The following is a 13,122-nucleotide window of genomic DNA, read 5'->3' as shown; positions in this document are numbered from 1 at the left end:
AAGAAGAGAAAAAATAGCACAAAATCTTTAGGACTGTATTAGTGAAGCTGTATTTTGAGAATGCCCGTATGTATGATCAGTGAAATAGTCTGAAGAATGAAATATTTTTTTGTAACTGCCCTAATATCATCAGACTGATTCTCATTTCTCAGAATAAAATAATTGAAGCAATTTATCCTGAAGACAAGTGCTGTATGACTCTATCTATTATTGTTGCTGTGAGTATAGTCGAAGGGTTACAGTACAGCATGAGCAGAATAGGCTGGATGTATAAGGAGTGTTGATTCCTTGAGTACTCGTTTAAGTTTTGCCTGCCAAATGACGCAGACAAATGGGCAGCTGTCTCTTAGCCTGCACACTCTGCGTGGATGGTTCATGCCATATTTCTCGTGCACGTGTTAGGTGCTATTAAACATTTAAATCCTTACTGAACACATAAATTTAAAAGATGCTTCTTATGTTTAGATCTTGGCAGAGGCCCAAAACAGAACAGGGAAATTAATCAATGCATATTTAATTCCAATGAAAAGCACAATTTTTAAACTAGAGCCATCTGAAATGCTTTTCCTCGTAGTCGTCAAGTAATTAAGTAATTTATCATCCAAATAAGGACTCTATCCAAGACAAATATTAAATGGACATATTTTGAGTTTTTATCACTCTACCTGTTTAACAGATGAAAAAGTATCGAAGGCTAGTTAGGGGTACAGCATCGCTAGAAATTGAGTTTCTTTTAAGAAAATAAATAGGCAAAAATAACTGGAAAGCATGTTTTTCTCATTAGTGCCCATGCGTCCATCCTGGCACTGCCCTGGATGTGGGCACTGCCCTGGATGTGGGCACTGCCCTGGATGTGGGCGCTGATGGCGGGCACATTTCCGATCCTTGAAGGCTTCGTTAGCTGTAGGCTTCGGAAGTTGCAAGTAGGCTAACTGCAAAGAACCGTGCACTTCCTTAAATAATGAGAATTACACACAACTTACCCAAATTTAAACACACATACGTATTTTAGAAACCACCCGTAGTCCCACAGTGGAATGAGGTCGCAAGCCTTTCGCTTCCCTGGTGGCTCCACTATAAATTTCTTGCTCTCTGGAGAAATGAGGACAGTGGCGGCTTCCTTCTCTCCCCCAGGGCCTCCTACATACAAGGCAAGTGCTCCACCACAGCGCTACATTCTCAAAAAAACCTTTTTTTTAAACAAAACTATTTTTCTTCTTGTTTGGCCAAAGTTTTCTTTCCCTAGTCTAGGCAGGGATTTTCATTCTCTAGATGGTGCATTGTCTCCAACCCACAGTGTCTTACGTAGGCGAAGGTTTGCTCTGAGAGGAATAGTTTCATACTACCAAAAAGTCCGTTCATACCATAAATACTTTTTAATTATTCAATAGTTGTTAAAATCCTGTGGTTCAAATATTGCTGATTATATCGGTGACAGTACTTTGCTAGCTGTATTTCATAGCATCTGTTCAATGGCATTTTGTCTCCTGCTCCTTTCCCTCTCCCTGTAATTAAAAAGATCATGGGAAAAATATGTTGCAGAAAAAATCCAAACTAGGATTGCAGCACCCATTTACTCCACTCTTCTTTCCTTTCAGATAGTATTTATGTATTTCAGATATATTTTTAAACTTATTTTTATGTTATTGTTTAGCTCTTTGCCCCCTTACTAGAACTTACGTGATATTGGCATAGAGGTTTTAGACTGTTTTATTTATTGGTGGTTTCAAAGTGTATAACAGAGAGACACATAACAAATGTTCAACAAATATTAAATAACAAAGCAATACATGCTAACACTGCAGCTCACAGACTGTTTCTTGGTTAACTGTCTGACTGATCATTTTGAGTCTTAATTTTCTTTAAAACCTGTCAAGAGGAAGAGGAACAAAGGAGGGGGAAGAAGGAAGGGAAGTAAAGGAATAGATGTAAAAATATATAAAAAAGAATGGAAGGTAAACTGCACAAACCTTTTGGAAGGTGCAGGGGAAGGAAGTTTGAATGATATGAGGCAGAATGAAAAAAAGATTAAGATATAGTATGTACAGGCACAAACTCTCTATAATGAATGCAATTATTATGCATGTCAAAAATGTACCAATTGATAAAAAATAAATACTACGTAAACCATAACCCAAAACCAGGCCAAGAAAGTACATTCCATAGGGTTATACTGAATTCTCTCTCTCTCTCTTTCTCTCTCTCTCTCTCTCTCTCTCTCTCTCTCTCTCTCTCTGTCTCTCTCTCTTTTCTCAGATGAAGTCTCACTAAATTTCCCAGGTTGGTCTCAAACTCAGACTGAAGTGTTCATGCTGCCTCTACCTCCTGAGTACCTAGCATAATAAATGGGTTCCTTCATGCCTTGACTCAAACATTAATGTGCACAAGCATGCACACACATGCATACACATATATGCATACTCATGTGTTACTTAGCAGAGTTGTTTTCTGAGAAATGTATGAACATCTTGTCAGGCAACTTCATCTTCTGTGAACATGATGCTGTGTTAGAACAAAATGCTGGATGATGTTGTCTACTACCAGATTAGGATCTCATGTAAACCCAATTGTTCCTTTGCTACAAAACTGTACAGCATATATGCTGTGCTGAATACTGTAGACAACTGCAACACAATGGTATTTGTCTATTTAAGCACAGAAAAGGTAACATGAAAATATGATATAAAAGATGAAGTGGTAAAGCTGTCCAGGATACTTTACACAGATAGAGATGTACAGCTCTAAGCTGCTCTGTGTCAGTCAAGAATGAATGATGAGTTAATGGAGAAGCTTGGAGCATGGCTGTGCACTACTATAAAATTTGAACACGGAATCCCTATGCTAGATTAAATCTTCCATAACAAATTAAACTTAGTTTACTATAACTTTGATTTTATAAACTTTTTAATTTGTAACTTCTGTGTATTTCACCCTAACAATTTTTTAAAATATACTGTAATTTTACAAAATATTTTTCTATATAAGTTTCTTTCTATTCTATTATTTTTGTAATTTTAAACTGTTTTTAGGAATCTGATCCCCAGAACCATATAAAAATCTAATGCACAAGCACATACATCTCCATAGGTATACCAATATGATCATTCATTATTTTCAAGTATTATATACTATTAAAAACGCCATGGGCTCTACTTTTATATGATTAATAATACAGTAAGTTTGCAGCAACATCACCACATGCGTGTGAGGAATGATTTGCACAGAATTATGCCCACTGTCATCTCATTGGCAATAGTTTTCCAGTTCCATTATAACTTAATGGGCCACTCTTGAGTGCACAGTCTGTTTTTTTACTGGAAATCACTGTAGGGCACACAAAGAGACAGAAAGATAACTACAGAACAAACCTTGAGCATAAATAACAATTGTACTTACTACTTATATGCTTATCATCACCTATTCCTTTTCTTATTAATGTAGGCATTCACACCCTGAAATTATGCTTATAAAGGGAAAGCAACTTTTGCATTAAATGCAAATTTTTAAAGCCCAAACATATTGTCTACAGACTTAAATGATAATCACTATTTGCTGCCGTAATGCAACTTTCAGAAAATCAAATCAGAACATTGGCTGATTTTGGCAAGTTATAGGACATTAGTTGTAAATGGCACCCAAATAAAGTAAGTCTCAAAGTGAGGATTATGATCATTAGTTCACATTGTGAGATGAATTCAACATGTTTTCCAAGTTTCTGTATTTTCAGCGAAATAAGTCGTGTTTGAAGTTAGTGTAGGGAAAACTGAAGAAACAATGAGTTTGTCGAGTGACATATAAAAGAACAAAAAAAGCAACAGAATTAATTTCAGACACAATAAAAGAGTCAAAAATATTTTATAAAATTTTGAGTAAGACAGCTCTCGCTAGAAGACTCATCTATTTGGTTTTCTACAGATTCACAGCATGAGACAAAGGACAAAGCCAGGGGGTCCACTCAATGTTTTGTGACTCTATGGAGACAGCATCATAAACACGTACCCTTGTTCCATTTCTATGGCAACAGGATGCAGAAGCACCACAGAAAGGCAAAGAGTAAAAGGATGCGCTGATGGTGGTGAGTGGGGGCTGCTGCTGACTGCAAAGATGGGTAGCCACTTATCCCTGACATTTTCTGAGAGGCATGAAAGGATGTTAAGTTTTAGAGCAGGGGAGAGCCGTGCTTTCTTCACAGCCACGGGCCCCACTGGGCTGTGATGAATTCAAAAAACCCAGTTTACCCAGAATCTACAATTTATCTTACATGTAAAAACATTACAATCTAACAATCTAGACAAGGGAAAAATAGAAGAAATGCATAACAAAAAATGCAAATAATATATACTCCCTTATACATATACCAGTATCTCCCTTTCACATTAAATCACTAGATGGAATGGAATAGTATTAATATTGTTTAGCTCCTGGAACGTAAGTGGCATTAAGTAGATAAATACTATTTTAGAAATTTAATTGTTTCCTGCTTTTCTCTTATTGAGGTAAATGTATTCTTGAAGATTTTCCCCCCAAATGTCAATGGCTTAAATGTTAAAAAGAGAAGGGAGGAAACAGAGTTAGAGAATTTCAGTATTTCTGTAGTGGAAATGGAGTTGTTCACAGTTAAATAGGTTCTTAGCCTTTCTCCCCATTGACATATGCCAAACATAATAGTAACAAAGAAAAAAAGAACAAAGGCTTTCCAGGCAATACCCTGAGCCATTTGTACAATGTCCTCAGAGTTGCAATTATAGGGAAAAATAAATCAGAAAGGCAGAGGTGGATTTAACAGGAGAGAGCAGCCCTAATGAAGTCCTCTACTGCCACTGTCACCAAATCAATTGGATGTCAGCTGCCACCTAAAGCTCCACGTGATCTATTTATTCTCTGTAGTGCATAGAAACCTCATGAAAACACCAAGATTTTTCTGTCCTTTCAACAGAAGTGCTTCATCCTGTGTGTGTGTGTGTGTGTGTGTGTGTCTGCGTGTGATGTTTAATGCTTGTTTCCTTCGTTGTGAAGCATTATTGATTTCTGTCCATTTTTATAACATCTTTGTCTTAACATTTCCTCAACAAATTCAATCCTAGTTTTGAAGAAATGAAAACAACTCCCTTGGAAGATTTGCTAGTTTTCCATTTCTTCCACTAATGTATCTTTCAGTGGTTCAATTTTCCTGTGAAGAGTCAGCCAGATTTCACACTCTTAGATTTGAGGGAATGAGGGAGCTGCAGCAGGGATGATAGGATCAGCTGTAGGAGGTAAACGACATGCTGTTTTTTTTTTTTTTTTTTATTAGTATTATGGGAGATAGCAAAGCCCTCTTGGGACACTTACGCATCTAACTGCAGTCTGTAGAAAATTTCACTCGATAAAGCATCTTAAGGTAGAATATGATCACTTTTATTAATCATTGATGAAATAATATCACATTTTTGAAAATCAGTTATGAAAACAAGAAAAAGCCTTCTGTATATAAATATATATATAATGTGTATAAGTGAATTATCAATTTGTTTTAGTTTCTACTTGCTTCATTATAATCATTTCTTATTTTAATTTGTATTTTAGAGTTGAGTGGAATAAGATTGTGCCTGACCAATAATATTTATTTCATTATGTAAGGAAAACACAAAAGGCAGATTCACAGGAAAAAAAAATTATCAGTAATCAAACAGTTTCATTTTTCAATTCAGACAAATTTATGCCTATTATATTATGCAGTAATAAACTGATGTATGTATATGAATACATCTGAATTTATTGGATGGCTTTGTCTTTCTTTTGGGAAGAACAAAGTAGCTGTTTTTCCTTTCCTCTTCCCTCACAATGATCAACACAGAAAACTTTGCTGAACTTAAAATAGGGGAGAAATTTTTCCAGTCAAGTAAGTTATTCTGCAGAAGGGACCATTAGCCAGGTGTCCTCTGACCCAATTCACTGCTGACTGTACATACCTGAGGATAGGTTTAGACCCAACAGTTTGAGAGAAAATTCTTCCCCTTACACATCGTAGGTACCGGTAGAAAGCCCGGGTTGTTTTACCTGGGCTTTTGACTGACTAGCTACAAATGAGAATTCTCACAATCTCCTCTGCAGAGTGAATTGCCTATTTCAAGAAATCACACATTTTTACTGATCTTATGGATAAAAGATATTACGGAGGATATTAGGATATTATGAAGAATGAAACATAAAAGATGTGTAAGTCCACACATGTGACAGATGGCAGGAAGCTTGTATGTCCTCTCTGTGTGCACTGCTCTGGGAACCTCTGTGTGAGGCTCAGAGGGCTACCATGAAAGGCCTCAGAACTCTGTCTTTCTGAGTTTTATGGATATTTCATTATAAGGACAGGATTGAAGTACGGACACTTGTCTAGAAAGTTAACTGACAGAAGGTTATTATACAATGCTAATAGGATACCTAAGGAAGCCCACAAGTCCTGCCCACTCTGGTTCTTCTTGGCATCTCTATACCCACGAGGGTATGAAGCAAGGCAAACTCTAGAATTTGTAAGGTCTTGTAATACACTGCCAAACACATGTTAATCAGAAAATTTCTTTAGGGCAGGCTCTAAGACAGAATGGCTGGGAAAGACTGCAGCTTTTATAACTGTCCTTGATAAAAATAAATTTTGGTTTCTATGGACTGCCTCAGAAAAGGAACTATAAAAAAAAATATCATCAGTGAAAACTTTTTAAAAAAAATCCTAAAATAGCATAGCCTGCTTTGAAGGGAGCTGACCCATGAGCCGAGAAAAAAAAAAAAAAAATCAGAGCACTTCAAATAATTTGAATTATTATTAAAATTCTACATTTTTGTATGAATTATAATCATATAGAGATTTGATGAAATTAAATTCAGAGCATCAATCTTATTAAGACAATTGCCCATACATTATAGTTCTTTATAATTCTTATACTTTGAAGGAGGGCAACAATTAGCTATATTAATTCTACATGAAACTTCAGTATTCCTTAAAAGGGTGTTATAAAAATCTATGAAAATACAATGATTAGTCTACAGTATAACACATGTCCAATGGATAGGCTAGGTTTTGTAAAAAAATTAATTTAATAATGGTTTTCATTAATTTCCTCTCCATAATATCAGTACAAAGGAAAGGTAACAGGAATTAATGTATGTGGACCATTTAGTATAACTTAGCCATTAAATTAAGGTTAGCACTTTCCCCCCTAATTCAGAGCACTCAGGCTGTGTTAGCTTCTCAAGATGCAGAAAACAAAACAGCATTTCAATTACATCCCTTCTTCAGCATTTGCAGTGTAACCTGCAGTGAGGTCACAGCATTACTACAAAGGCAAAGAATTCATGTCTTCTTTCAGACACAGATTCTTCAATACTCCAGTGCCTTCCAAGGCAAACAAGTGTAGCAGTTTCTTCTTGGGTAAAGCTTACTATTGCTCATCTGAATCGGGCCAAAGCCATTGTTTCACAACCGTTGAGGCGCTGGAGAGAGTGCAGTGTAGGAGTCACCTTTTTTCCCTCCTCAGCCATTTCTTCTTCACAATTTCCCTAAACTCCAATTTTTTTTCTTTCTAATAATTGATATTTTCTGTTCTCGGAGTTTGATATTATGGAATCCCCACTCAGAAGTCTTCATGTCCTCAGATTGGCTCCTAATTTTTCCTTTTAATGACAAGAAAAGGAAATACAATTATTATAGCACAGTGTCGGTTCCGTGTAATTCGCCTACTAGATGTATTAATGCAGGAAGGAGCGAAGCACTAGAACTGCGGATAAGCTTCTAAAATGAGGAAACGCGATGTAATTGTCTCTGGGGCCATTCCGTGTAATCAAGTTCTATCTGCCCGTAGTCATAAATAAGAAATAATGACATTGGGAGGAATAATGTCAGGCCACAACCTGTTGAAAAGCAGATAAACCAATAGTGATTCTTAGACTTTAAAACACATTTGCTTTTATCCGGTGCCTTCCTAAAGCTCTGTTTACTGTTCTGGTCTATTCTCTTTGACATAAAATTGTACAGTCTTTTCTGAATTCACACTTATTACTGGACAGGAAAGATATTTGTCATGATTTATTATGAGTTTAGAATAATAATGCATATAGATTTAAACTTATTCCTGTTATTAAATAAATAACTAGAAAAAATGAAAACCGAATCAACTAAACCCTATATTTTTATCACTTTTCCTTAAAATCTTCGTAAGTTTTATGTCAATTAATCCTTACAGAATGTCGTATTTAGTAAGTACAAAGAAGATGTGCCATAACATTGGAATTTCAGATATACTATATTTTTAAAACTACAGATCTTTTCTTTTGTGTGGGAACACATTTATTGTAAAACATCTATTCATTTTTTTGTCTGAAATTGCAATCTAATTTGAAATCTTATATTTTGTTTGATAATCATGAAGCTACTATAATGATAACATATTGTGGTTAATGATTTCTATTTAAGGGAAAAATAAAATCTGAGGTACTGGACCATTTCATCACGTGTTCCATGGCATACAGATATTTATTATCAAATAAAATCTCAGTAGCTCCTGGTTCGTGCTCCTAACCATCTCACAGGTCTCTGTCTGTGTCTACCCACACATGTCAAAAGGCAGCCAGATGTGATTACTCCACTCTCTGTCTCTAACCATCCATGACTTATTCCTATTCATCAGGCTAAAAACAAAGTAAAAAAGGTTATCCTTTAGAAGCTGACATCACCTCATTGCTCCAAAATGAGTGCTTTTATTTAGCGGCATCATTAAATAGCACTAATATAAATAACTTCTACATTTTTCTTGAGAAACTTCCCAGAGATCAATGTGCCATAACTGGTCAATCACTTAGTATATCAGAAAAATTGATTTCTGTAATGTGTCCAATGGACCTTGCAAAAGCTCTCCAAAGCTAACCTGTTAATCATTAGGTATTTACTGTTAAATTGTTAATAGAATAGTATGGATTTAAAAGTACAGGAAAATACCTTTCAAGTATCTGAAAGGCTGTAGTTCTTGACAGACAGGCAATTTTGTGCATAAAGGGGAACTGGAAGCTCAGCGTGGTCAGGGGTGTTTGTCTGGACTTAGTAAAACATTCTGTATTTATGTTATTTAGACTTATCATCAACAGGTCCTAGTAACTTCTTTCTTACCGCTAATCCATAGGTCCTAAGTCTCTTCTGGGGACACAGTAGAAGATGGTGCTGGTGTTCCACACAGTGGCCAGCTGGGAGAAATAAGCAAAGTTTCACACCCAAAATAGTTGTTTACAAACAGGAAGGGGGGTTTTCTTATACTAGCAGCATAGGAATGAAAATGTATAAGCCTTCTTCACCCCAGCAATGTAAAGCATTTAAAGAAAATATGCAGCGGGCCTTAGTGAAAGCCAGAAGTTACTAGTGTCACATATTATTTGCTACGCCAGTGGCCAGACCCAAAGACTTCACCTCTTCTACCACTTCATACAGAACTATCTACTGCTTCTGGCTCCATTGAGAAGAAGGATTTCATAATTCCAGTCAATGCTCAGAAGAGAAGAAGAAAAATTAATGAAAATCATTGTTTACCTCTTGTGGTAGTCAGGGGTTGTACAAAGAGAACAACTAGGATTAGGACATGGAGATTATAATATTTTTATAATGGTCACCAGAAGTTAACACAGGAAAATGCAGGAAATCTATCTGCAACACCAAAGACATAGATTATTTAGTCAAGAGCCTAAACCCCATGGCAATGTCCCACTTGAGTCCAAATAAAAACCCAGAGCTCAGGACAATGCCTCCAGGAGTCCAACTGGAGGTCCAGAGCCCACAAAAAGGACTCACGCCAGTCTCTTTTATGGATCTGTGCCGGGAAGACCCAAGGGTCAGACTTTCTGGAAGCCAGAAAATCTATGCCAGCAAGATGAAGGAGCTGTGCTAGTGGAATGAGGGTTCTACACTGGAGCCCAGAAGTCACACACACAAAAAAGAGCAGGGCTACCCTGAAAGGCACCACAGCCATACTCAGTGACACGGAGGCCCCGAGCTCCTCTGACGACAAGCACAGTCGGGTATGTGCCAGGAAGCAGTGTGACAAGTTCATCCTGGAGACCAAGCAGCACAAGTCTTCCCCTCCAGAGCCAGGAAGCAATGCTCGATGTGAGGACCAGAGCTTCTCCAGGAGAACCAACAGCTCAGACAGCAACTCATAGGAGAACCCACAATGCCTCCTTAACGCCTCAACCCTTCAACACCTCCCTTCTTCTCCACCTATTTATCCTGGCAACCCTCCTCAGGTGGAGCATCTTCGCTGAATGCATGCTGATGTAATCCAGCTGGCATTAAGTTGATCACCAGTTCTCAACCCATAACACCTCTGATGTACTATTTTACATCTCTTTTTGGGGGCAAAGAGGATACTGGGAATTAAAATCAAGGCCTCATATTTGCCCAGTAGGCTCAGCTATATCCCTAAGCTATATTCATGGACCATATTCCATATCTTTGCAGATGTACTATATGTTTTTTAGACATTTATGCTTTACTGCAATAACATTTTAGTCACATGCAAGTAAAACACACTGCTTAAGTTCTCATATACTAAATGCTGACTTGATAAACAACACTGATGTTCATGCAAAATAATGAGATGCCGATAATCTCCTTTATTTGTTTTTCTATTAAGATACCTGAGCATCTGAGCCAGAAAGTTTTAAAATGATAGTCCTACAGTCTCATTACTCATGATGTAAAGAAAAACAGTGGCTAACTTAATGCCTATCTAAAACATTACAAGCTGGTCCTTGTGAAATAAAGAGTGAAGTGTGTGCTTACAGCATTCTTCTGCTTGAAATCTTTTACTCCTTCTAATGTTATCATACTTCATCAGACACACAATGTTCTTCGCATTAAGGCCAAGATTAAAATGTTAAGCCTTTCCTTTATCACCTTGCCCTAAGTTTTCTCACCCTCAGGAATAAACAGCTACTTTGTCTGGCATACACAGCATAATTTAATACTTGAGGTGCTCACTTGCATTTTCCTATCAGATTGGATCACTTATTTTTTAATGCACATTCAGCTCTCAGAGTTTCACTACCTTCTCCGTGATATTCATATGCCAAAAAAATTGATTCTCTTCGTGTTTAAGCATTCAAATAAATTTAATTAGTGTTTTCCTTCAAAGAATATCATCATTTGCTGATAAATATCTTTAATATTACATAATGAAATCAGTTCAGATGCATTTAAAATAATTTCTATTACACCTAAAGCATGATATGCTCAACCTAGCAAGATAAATAATTTTATTTATTTATTTATTTATTTAATGTTTATTAAATAACAATCTCCATGGCAAGCAAGTTTATACTAATCTCTGAGTGGAAATAATATGTAATACATATATTTAGAGAAATTATACAAATATTTTCATATTCATTACTAGGAACACAAAATAATTTTGAAGAACATGGAGTTAATTTCTGTTGTATTTTGATATCAAGCATTATGAATGACCGAATATTTGCAAAAGAAAAACACCAGTCTTAGACAAAGAATTATCATTCAAAATTTTCTAATATAGTTGTGAATTTGTTGAAAATTCATTTAAAATCATGGCTATTGTCTTTGCTATTTTTCTCTCATTGCTGAAACAAAAGACCTGGTGCCCAAAATTAAGGGAGAAAACATTCATTTAGCTCACAGTTTAGGGAGGTTTCAGTCCATAATCCACTGGCCCCAAAGCAGGGTGGAGTGGCCCTGGGGCCACAGTTCATGGCAACAGAAGAAGGCAGAAGCAGCACGAGAAACAGAGGCAAAGAGAGAGGAGCAAGCTGTGCCCTCCCCTGGATTGTACGCAGGCTACCTGCTCCGGGGGCAGCACTCTTACCGCCAATCCCAGCACAGATTAGATTGGACCAATTAAACTCCAGATTCAGCTACTGCTGAGAAGCCTGCTCCCCTATGTCCACAAGAGGCTTTGGGGGAGTACCTGAACAAAAACCATAGCAGCTATCATCTTTAAATGTGAATAATAATAAGAAAAGGAGAAGAAAGTGAGTGGTTAGAGGGATCAGTATATAAATTCATTTTCCCATTTCAGAGAACTTGCAAACTGAATACTTGAATGAAATAAGCCAGGGTGATGGAACAGCTTAAAGCTGCTTAGCAATAGCAAAATAAAGGAAAACACAGACATGTTATTACTGAGTTATTTCATTAAAGAGAATGAAATTAGCCAAAATGGAATAAAATCATCTATAATCTTATTTTTATTCTTTTTCATTGTTCCTTTCTAAATTCAGTTTTATAATATTCTAGTTTCTGTTGCAAAGAAAAGCATAAAAATGTTCTTGACATTTAAACTGTCGTCTTATTACCATATTTGATATCTATTTCAGTCATTCTGCAGAAAGCTACTTTTTTATAGTTTCTTCTTTTGGAAATAATATCAACCTCTTCTGCATCTCTCTGACTATCACATTCATCGTAAACTTTCTAGCATGTTGTATAAAATAATCCTAGCACTTTCTGCTTAACATAGAGAAAAATAACAGGATGAGAACTTGACTGAGAAAAACTGTTTCATTTGCAAAATAATAAAACAATTTCAGATGCCTCCAAGATAAAAATATTGGAACAAAGCATATATTTTCTTCATTTTTATGAATAATTTTCTCCAGTATGCAAATTTCTGAACAGGGATCACAATAAAATTAACACCATTAAATTACTGACTACTTCATTAACTTTTTTTTTTTCTGTATCAGGAATCGCACTCAGGACCTTGCAATTGCCAGGCAGGCACTGTGCTGCTGAGCTATATCCTGGCCTACTATTATTCTTATTAAAAATTACCTATAGTGAAAAACTATCCTTTTATTGAGGAATCAAGAACTTGGGTTAAATATTAAGAAATATTTCTGAAGGATTAAAAAAAAGTTACAAGATTGCATGTGATCAACAATCTCCATAGACTGTACACATTTTGACTGCAGTGAGGTGTACAGTGTTCATTAATGCTTTTGTTTTGTGAGCAATCTTGTTTGAAAACAAAAGCTTTTGGCAAAATTTAGTTTTTGACTGTAAACTACATTGAATGACAAACACATCCATGGCTGTCTTTATCACAACCACAAATACAACCATCTTTTCCA

The sequence above is a fragment of the Cavia porcellus genome, unplaced genomic scaffold (assembly GCF_034190915.1).
Source record: "Cavia porcellus strain 051 isolate PalLab524CR breed Dunkin Hartley unplaced genomic scaffold, mCavPor4.1 scaffold_2, whole genome shotgun sequence".
Lineage (NCBI taxonomy): Eukaryota > Metazoa > Chordata > Mammalia > Rodentia > Caviidae > Cavia > Cavia porcellus.
Note: the sequence above shows the minus strand (reverse complement) of the source record.